Source organism: Coregonus clupeaformis, unplaced genomic scaffold, assembly GCF_020615455.1.
Source record: "Coregonus clupeaformis isolate EN_2021a unplaced genomic scaffold, ASM2061545v1 scaf1312, whole genome shotgun sequence".
Taxonomy (NCBI): Eukaryota; Metazoa; Chordata; class Actinopteri; order Salmoniformes; family Salmonidae; genus Coregonus; species Coregonus clupeaformis.
Window position 1 is genome coordinate 112,501 of NW_025534766.1, and position 10,000 is coordinate 122,500.

Below are 10,000 nucleotides of genomic sequence, written 5' to 3' on the forward strand. Positions count from 1 at the left end.
CATAATAATTCACATTTCCTGTTGCTGAAGGATTATTTTCCTGCAGTAGCAAACTGGCTCAAATTAAGATACTACATCTGTAGAAAGGGGGGTCGTTTTAACTGGAGCTTGGAAATAAAGGTGCTATCTAGAACCTAAAAAGGGTTCTTCAGCAGTCCCCATAGGAGAACCCTTTGAATAACCATTTTTGGTTCCAGGTACAACCCTTTTGGTTCCAGGTAGAACCCTCTGTGGAAAGGGTTCTACGTGGAACCCATCTACCTGGAACCAAACATGGTTGAACCTAGAACCAAAAATGGTTCTCCTATGGAAGTGGTCACCAATCTTTTCTGATTCAAGATCACTTTCTGAGTCAAAATTCATGCCTTAAAAAACATAAGCCTATGCAACGCTAACCTGTTAAAAACAGGACCATAGTACAAGTACAATATCACCGAATATTGGCTTTGCTTGAATTGCCCAGCCAATGCATTGTTGTTTGGACCATTTAAAAAAATTATACTAAAACATTTGAGGTGATCACACTGGTAATAGATCAGTTGTTGTATAATTTCAGTTGTTGCAGACGCTCTGGACTAGAGCGTCTGCTAAATGACGTAAATGTGCCCTTGAGCAAGGCACTTAACCCTAATTGCTCCTGTAAGTCGCTCTGGATAAGAGCGTCTGCTAAATGACTAAAATGTAATGTAAATGTTGTATTACTTGCGAAAGACATAGCTGAGTGAGCATACATTTAAATAATTAGCTTTTTATTTTTTATTTTACTGGGCTGATTTTGCCTGCATCTAATGGTCAGTCTCAGCAGATGGAGAGAGCGGCAGACTGAGGGTCCGCCTCTCAACGTCCCTCCTCCCTACCTTTCCTCCACTGACACTGACCAAAAAGGGACACTGTCTTCCAGCTGATAGCGAAACTCGAGTCGCACCGCATTATTTCAGCCTTATGCACAAATTCATGCATTTCATCCTACAAACAGAGAAAGTGAAATATTGCTCGATATTAAAAGAGATTCAAGCCGCTAGTAATAACAACAACACAAGCCTCTAGATACACTTTCCTACTCGTTCATTACAGCTGCAGTACTGGTTGTAGCGCTGAGTGGAAGTAGGAAGAAGGTGCCTTTTTTTCTAAGAGTGTAGTGCTTTGTCTTAACTGAACAAACAACCCTTCTTTGTGTGTGTGTAAGAGAGAGAGAACGTGATCAAGAAGAATTAAGCGAAAGAGAGAGACAGAGAAGTGCTATCTCTTAACTGTAGGAGCATCCTTCTCTCTGTTGTGAGCCTGTATAACTTTGATGTCCTGTCTCTCAGCCAACAAGGTTCAAAGTTTCACTCCCAATGACATTTATACATGCTCATTTATTCAACACATTTTGAATGTGTGTGCATGTGTGTGCATGTGTGTGGGGGACAGAGAGTGAGAGAGAGAGAGAGAGAGAGAGAGAGAGAGAGAGAGAGAGAGAGAGAGAGAGAGAGAGAGAGAGAGAGAAAGAGAGAGAAACTATTTCACTGCTTTGGCAATGTAAACATATGTTTCCCATGCCAATGAAGCTCGTAAATTGAATTGAGAGAGAGAGAGAGACGGGTAAAGGAGTGTGTGTGTGTGTGAGAGGGACGCAGAGACTGCTAATGCTCCAAAAGATCTGCAGTCACATTCCAATGCCAATACAGAGAGAACAAAGAGAGAGAGAGAGAGAGAGAGAGAGAGAGAGAGAGAGAGAGATGGGGAGGTGGGTGCTCTGTGACACTAGATGACTCTCTCTCTCTCTCTCTCTCTCTCTCTCTCTCTCTCTCTCTCTCTCTCTCTCTCTCTCTCTCTCTCTCTCTCTCTCTCTCTCTCTCTCTCTCACTCTCTCTCTCTCTCTCTCTCTCTCTCACTCTCTCTCTCTCTCTCTCTCTCTCTCTCTCTCTCACTCTCTCACTCTCTCTCTCTCACTCTCTCTCACTCTCTCAATTCAATTCAATTTAAGGGCGTTGTTGTCATGGGAAACGTATGTTAACTTTGCCAAAGTAAGTGAAATAGATGATAAACTAAAGTGAAATAAACAATAAAAAAATTAACAGTAAACGTTACACTCACAAAAGTTCCAAAAGAATAAAGACATTTCAAATGTCATATTATGTATATATACAGTGTTGTAACAATGTGCAAATAGTTAAAGTACGAATGGGAAAATAAATAAAAATAAATATGGGTTGTATTTACAATGGTTTTTGTTCTTCACTGGTTGCCCTTTTCTTGTGGCAACAGGTCACAAATATTGCTGTTGTGATGGCACACTGTGATTTTTCACCCAGTACATAAGGGAGTTTATCAAAATTGGGTTTGTTTTAAAATTCTATGCGGATCTCTGTAATCTGAGGTAAATATGTGTCTCTAATATGGTCATACATTTGGCAGGAGGTTAGGAAGTGCAGCTCAGTTTCCACCTCATTTTGTGGGCAGTGTGCACATAACCTGTCTTCTCTTGAGAGCCAGGTCTGCCTACGGCGGCCTTTCTCAATAGCAAGGCTATGCTCACTGAGTCTGTACATAGTCAAAGCTTTCCTTAAGTTTGGGTCAGTCACAGTGGTCAGGTATTCTGCCACTGTGTACTCTATGTTTAGGGCCAAATAGCATTCTAGTTTGCTCTGTTTTTTTGTAAATTATTTCCAATGTGTCAAGTCATTCTATTTTTGTTTTCTCATGATTTGGTTGGGGCTAATTGTGTTGTTGTCCTGGGGCTCAGTGGGGTCTGTTTGTGTTTGTGAACAGAGTCCCAGGACCAGCTTACTTAGGGGACTCTTCTCCAAGTTCATCTCTCTGAAGGAGATGGCTTTGTTATGGAAGGTTTGGGAATCGCTTCCTTTTCAGTGGTTATAGAATTTAATGGCTCTTTTCTGGATTTTGATAATTACCGGGTATCGCCCTAATTCTGCTCTGCCTGCATTATTTGGTGTTTTTCGTTGAACAAAGAGGATATTTTTGCAGAATTCTGCATGCAGAGTCTCAAATTGGTGTTTGTCCCATTTTGTGAATTCTTGGTTGTTGTGTGAACCCCAGACCTCACAACCATAAAGGGCAATGGGTTCTATAAATGATTCAAGTATTTTTAGACAGATCCTAATTGGTATGTCGAATTTTATGTTCCTTTTGATGGTATAGCAGACCCTTCTTGCTTTGTCTCTCAGATCTTTCACAGCTTTGTGGAAGTTACCTGTGGCACTGATGTTTAGGCCGAGGTATGTATAGTTTTTTGTGTGCTCTAGGGCAACTGTGTCTAGATGGAATTTGTATTTGTGGTCCTGGCAACTGGACCTTTTTTGGAACACCATTATTTTTGTCTTACTGAGATTTACTGTCAGGGCCCAGGTCTGACAGAATCTGTGCAGAAGATCTAGGTGCTGCTGTAGGCCCTCCTTGGTTGGTGACAGAAGCACCAGATCATCAGCAAACAGTAAAAGTTTGACTTCAGATTCTAGTAAGGTGAGGCCGGGTGCTGCAGACTGTTCTTGTGCTCTCGCCAACTCGTTGAAATATATGTTGAAGAGGGTAGGGCTTAAACTGCATCCCTGTCTCACCCCACGACCCTGTGGAAGGAAATGTGTGTGTTTTTTGCCAATTTTAACCGCACACTTGTGGTTTGTGTACATGGATTTTATGATGTCGTATGTTTTTCCCCCAACCCCACTTTCCATCAATTTGTATAGCAGACCCTTATGCCAAATTGAGTCAAAAGCTTTTTTGAAATCAACAAAGCATGAGAAGACTTTGCCTTTGTTTTGTTTTGTTTGTTTGTCAATGATATTATGTGTTTACACAGGATTTGGGAATGGGTTCAATCCTTTTTATCATGTCACTCTGGGAGCCAGGAAGTCTGAAGGAACCACTGTTTTCTATCTTAGAATGAGTTCTAGAGGGACTGTCCTGTCTGGGTGCCGGCTGGTACCATCTCGGTTGGGAGGGTCTTCCAGTGACGGTTGCCAGATGTTGGTTAAAACATGTTTATCTTGGAGTATATAAACTGATAGATCTCTTTGTCTCTCATTCTAAAAGCAAGAGGCAACTCACTTGCAGCTTGTTATGTTGAATCCGGGTCCGTATAATGAAATACATTGTATCAAATCTCCATCTAAGAGTTTATTTTTATTCTTGCATCCTGACTTCCTTCATACCAGAGAAACTCATCATATCAGTCAATTAGGGTGTGCAGGGTGAATACGTGGTCTGTCGTACGGTAATTTGGTAAAAAGCCAATTTGACATTTGCTCAGTACATTGTTTTCACTGAGAAAATGAACTAGTCGGCTGTTAATGATAATGCAGAAGATTTTCCCAAAGATGCATTTAACGCATATCCCACAGTAGTTATTGGGGTCAAATTTCTCTCCACTTTTGTGGATTGGGGTGATCAGTCCTTGGATCCAAGTATTGGGGAAGATGCCAGAGCTAAGGATGATGTTAAAGAGTTTAAGTATAGCCAGTTGGAATTTGTGGTCTGTTTATTTTATCATTGAGGATACCATCAACACCACAGGCCTTTTTGGGTTGGAGGGTTTGTATTGTGTCCTGTAGTTCATTCAACGTAATTGGAGAATCCAGTGGATTCTGGTAGTCTTTAATAGTTGATTCTAAGATTTGCATTTGATCATATATATTTAATTTTGCTGTTTGTTCTTTGTTAAAAGGCCAAACAGATTGGAGAAGTGGTTTACCCATAAATCTCTGTTTTGGATAGATAGCTCTTCATGTTGTTGTTTGTTTAGTGTTTTCCAAATTTCCCAGAAGTGGTTAGAGTCTATGGATTCTTCAATTACATTGAGCTGATTTCTGACATGCTGTTTCTTCTTTTTCCGTAGTGTATTTCTGTATTGTTTTAATGATTCACCATAGTGAAGGCATAGGCTCAGGTTTCTGGGTCTCTATGTTTTTGATTGGATAGGTTTCTCAATTTCTTTCGTAGGTTTTTGCATTCTTCATCAAACCATTTGTCATTGTTGTTACTTTTCTTCGATTTTCTGTTAGAGATTTTAAATTTGATAGGGAAGCTGAGAGGACAACACAGTTGCACCAGCGCAGGCAGCTCCCGAAGACTGTGGGCTCTCGTTCTCCGTGGCAAACGTGAGTAAGACATTTAACCGTCTTAACCCTTGCAAGAATGCCGGCCAAGACGGCATCCCTAGCCACGTCCACAGAGCATGTGCAGCCCAACTGGATGGTCTGTTTACGGACATATTCAATCTCTCCCTATTCCAGTCTGCTGTTCCCACTTGCTTCAAGATGTCCACCATTGTTCCTGTACCCAAGATAGTTAAGGTAACTGAACTAAATTACCATCACTCCGTAGCACTCATTTCTGTTATCGTGAAGTGCTTTGAGAGGTTAGTTAAGGATCACATCAACTCCACCTTACCCGACACCCTAGACCTACTGTAATTTGCATGCCACCACAGGAAGGCCAAAATGATCATCAAGGACCTCAGCCACTTGAGACACGGACTCTTCACCCCACTATCGTCCAGAAGGCGAGGTCAGTACAGGTGCATCAAAGCTGGGACCGAGAGACTGAAATACATCTTCTATCTCAAGGCCATCAGACTGTTAAATAGCCATCACTACCCGGCCTCCACTCAGTACTCTGCACTGAACTTAGTCACTGTAACTAGCCGGCTACCACCCGGTTACTCAACCATGCAGCTTAGAGGCTGCTGCCCTATGTACATAGACATGGAATTACTGGTCACTTTAATAACGGAACACTGGTCACTTTAATAATGTTTACATACTGTTTTACTAATTTCATATGTACAGTTGTATACTGTATTCTAGTCAAGTCCATCCTATTCAACTACTGCTGTATATATACTATTCTATACACGTATTCTTCAGATATACTAAATATTCTATCCACATACTATCCATATTGTCTATTCATCCCATCACATATACAGTACCAGTCAAAAGTTTGGACACACCTACTCATTCAAGGGTTTTTCTTTATTTTTTACTATTTTCTACATTGTTGAATAATAGTGAAGACATCAAAACTATGAAATAACACACATGGAATCATGTAGTAACCAAAAAAGTGTTATATATTTGAGATTCTTCAATGAAGCCACCCTTTGCCTTGATGACAGCTTTGCACACTCTTGGCATTCTCTCAACCAGCTTCATGAGTTAGTCACCTGGAATGCATTTCAATTAACAAGTGTGCCTTGTTAAAAGTTAATTTGTGGAATGTCTTTCTTTCTTAATGCGTTTGAGCCAATCAGTTGTGTTGTGACAAGGTAGGAGTGGTATACAGAAGAAATACCTATTTGGTAAAAGACCAAGTCCATATTATGGCAAGATCTGCCCAGATAAGCAAAGAGAAATCATAGTCCATCATTACTTTAAGCCATGAAGGTCAGTCAATCCGGAAAACTTTGAACGTTTCTTCAAGTGCAGTCGCAAAAACCATCAAGCCCTATGATGAAACTGGCTCTCATGAGGACCGCCACAGGAAAGGAAGACCCAGAGTTACCTCTGCTGCAGACGATAAGTTCATTAGAGTTACCAGCCTCAGAAATTGCAGCCCAAATAAATGCTTCACAGAGAGCAAGTACCAGACACATCTCAACATCAACTGTTCAGAGTAGACTGCGTGAATCATGCCTTCATGGTCGAATTGCTGCAAAGAAACCACTACTAAAATGACACCAAAATGACACTAGGGCGGCAGGTAGCTTAGTGGTTAAGAGCGTTGTGCCAGTAACCGAAAGGTTGCTGGTTCTAATCCCCGAGCCGACTAGGTGAAAAATCTGTCGATGTGCACTTGAGCAAGGCACTTAACCCTAATTGCTCCTGTAAGTCGCTCTGGATAAGAGCGTCTGCTAAATGACCAATTTATTTATTTTATTTATTTAAAAAGAGACTTGCTTGGGCCAAGAAACACGAGCAATGGAAATTAGGTGGAAATCTATCCTTTGGTCTGATGAGTGCACATTTCTGGTTTTTGGTTCCAACTGCTGTATCTTTGTGAGACGTGGAGTAGGTGAACGGATGATCTCCGCATGTGTGGTTCCCACCATGAAGCATGGAGGAGGAGGTGTGATGGTGTGGGGGTGCTTTGCTGGTGACACTGTCTGTGATTTATTTAGAATTCAAGGCACACTTAACGAGCATGGCTACCACAGCATTCTGCAGCGATACACCATCCCGTCTGGTTTGCGATTAGTGGTACTATCATTTGTTTTTCAACAGGACAATGACCCAAAACACACCTCCAGGCTGTGTAAGGGCTATTTGACCAAGGAGAGTGATGGAGTTGAAGGATGGGACTAATAACAACTAACAATAAATAATAACAAGATAACAAATAATGTAAGCATACTGTGTCCATAGGTAAGGAGAGCTTTTGAGAAAGAGCTCAGTTAGGAAGATATGGCATATAGAAGCAAACCGGATGGACATCATGAAAATGATCGGAGAGGTTGAGAATAGAAGAAGTTCAGGAGAAAAAACAAACAAAATATAATTATTGTAAAATTGACTGTGTCCATAAAATGTATATAGAAAGTATAAGCTGGACATAGAGGCCTAAGCATTGTTGTTCACTAGTTTACTCCAAGTAGGGAAAGGGTGGTGGGGTTGGAAAGTAATAAAGGGGAATATATATTTTTTTAAGGATATGTATGTGTATGTATGTGTGTGTATATATATATATATATATATATATATATATATATATATATATATATATATATATATATATATATATATATATATATATATATAAACATGTGGGATTGGAAGTGATGCAGACAATTACATTGATGGAAGTTACAATCTATCTACTATATTAAGCTGATCTACCCCCTAAAAAAAATATATAATAATAAAAAAATGATGGAGTGATGCATCAGATGACCTGGCCTCAACAATCACCCGACCTCAAAAAAATTGAGATGGTTTGGAATTAGTTGGACCGCAGAGTGAAGGAAAAGCAGTCAACAAATGCTCAGCATATGTGGGAACTCATTCAATACTTGGAAAAGCATTCTTCATGAAGCTGGTTGAGAGAATGCGAAGAGTGTGCAAAGCTGTCATCAAGGCAAAGGGTGGCAACTTTGAAGAATCTCAAATATAAAATGTATTTTGATTTGTTTAACACTTTTTTTGGTTACTACATGATTCCATATGTGTTATTTCATAGTATTGATGTCTTCACTGTTACTCTACAATGTAGAAAATAGTAAAAAATAAACACTTGAATGGATAGGTGTGTCCAAACTTTTGACTGGTACTGTACATATTTACTGTGCATTCGGAAAGTATTCAGACCCATTCCCTTTTTCCACATTTTGTTACAGCCTTATTCTAAAATTGATTAAATTATTATTTTACTCATCAATCGACACTTAATACCTCATAATGACAAAGCGAAAACTTTCTATAAATTTTTGCAAATGTAAAACAAATTACAAAAATACCTTTTACATAAGCATTCCGACCCTTTGCTATGAGACTCGAAATTGAGCTCAGGTGCATCCTGTATTCATTGATCATCCTTGAGATGTTTCTACAACTTGATTGGAGTCCACCTGTGGTAAATTCAATTGATTGGACATGATTTGGAAAGGCACACACCTGTCTATATAAGGTCCCACAGTTGACAGTGCATGTCAGAGCAAAAACCAAGCCATGAGGTCGAAGGAATTGTCCGTAGAGTTCCGAGACAGGATTGTGTCGAGGCACATATCTAGGGAAGGGTACCAAAACATTTCTGCAGGATTGAAGGTCCCCAAAAACACAGTGGCCTCCATCATTCTTAAATGGCAGAAGTTTGGACCACCAAGACTCTTCCTAGAGCTGGCCGCCCGGCCAAACTGAACAATCAGGGGAGAAGCGCCTTGGTCAGGGAGGTGACCAAGATCCCAATGGTCACTCTGACAGAGCTCCAGAGTTCCTCTGTGGAGATGGGAGAACCTTCAAGAAGGACAATCATCTCTGCAGCACTCCACCAATCAGGCCTTTATGGTAGAGTAGCCAGACGGAAGCCAATCCTCAGTGAAATGCACATGACAGCCGCCAAAGAACTCTCAGACTATGAGAAACAACATTCTCTGGTCTGATGAAACCAGGATTGAACTCTTTGCCTTGAATGCCAAACTTCACGTCTGGAGGAAACCTGGCACCATCCCTACATTGAAGAATGGTGGTGGCAGCATCATGCTGTGGGGATGTCTCTCAGCGGCAGGGACTGGGACACTAGTCAGGATTGAGGGAAAGATGATCGGAGCAAAGTACAGAGAGTTCCTTGATGTAAAACCTGCTCCAGTGCGCTCAGGACCTCAGACTGGGGCGAAGGTTCGCCTTCCAACAGGACAACGACCTTATGCACACAGCCAAGACAACGCAGGAGTGGCTTTGGGACAAGTCTCTGAAAGTCTTTGAGTGGCCCAGCCAGAGCCCGGACTTGAACCCAATCGAACATCTCTGGAGAGACCTGAAAATAGCTGTGGAGCGACGCTCCCGCTCAACCTGACAGAGCTTGAGAGGATCTGCAGAGAAGAATGGGAGAAACTCCCCAAATACAGGTGGGCCAAGCTTGTAGCGTCATACCCAAGAAGACTCAAGGCTGTAATTGCTGCCAAAGGTGCTTCAACAAAGTACTGAGTAAAGGGTCTGAATACTTATGTAAATGTGATATTTCAGTTATTTTTCGCAACACATTTCGCAACACCCCTGCTAAATATGTTTATGTGACCAATGACATCTACTAAATATGTTCATGCGACCAATAACATCTGCTAAATATGTTCATACGACCAATAACACCTGCTAAATATGTGCATGCGACCAATACATTTTGTTTTGATTTGAGTACCATTATATTTAACATTTACATTTCAGTCATTTAGCAGACACTCTTATCCAGAACGACTCAAATACGTTGTCCTATATCCTATCAGAACACCTGCAGCTGAAATGACACCAGTGTTGTTTCATGCCCTGGATATAGAAAGTTTTTTTAGCAA

General features: G+C 40.9%; 1 protein-coding gene across 1 annotated transcript in view; it reads right to left on the bottom strand.

The window, feature by feature from the left end:
• The window catches only part of LOC121567588 (maltase-glucoamylase, intestinal), a gene marked incomplete at its 5' end in the record, with an annotated part of 65,022 nt that overhangs the window by 23,643 nt on the left and 31,379 nt on the right, over positions 1–10,000 (bottom strand).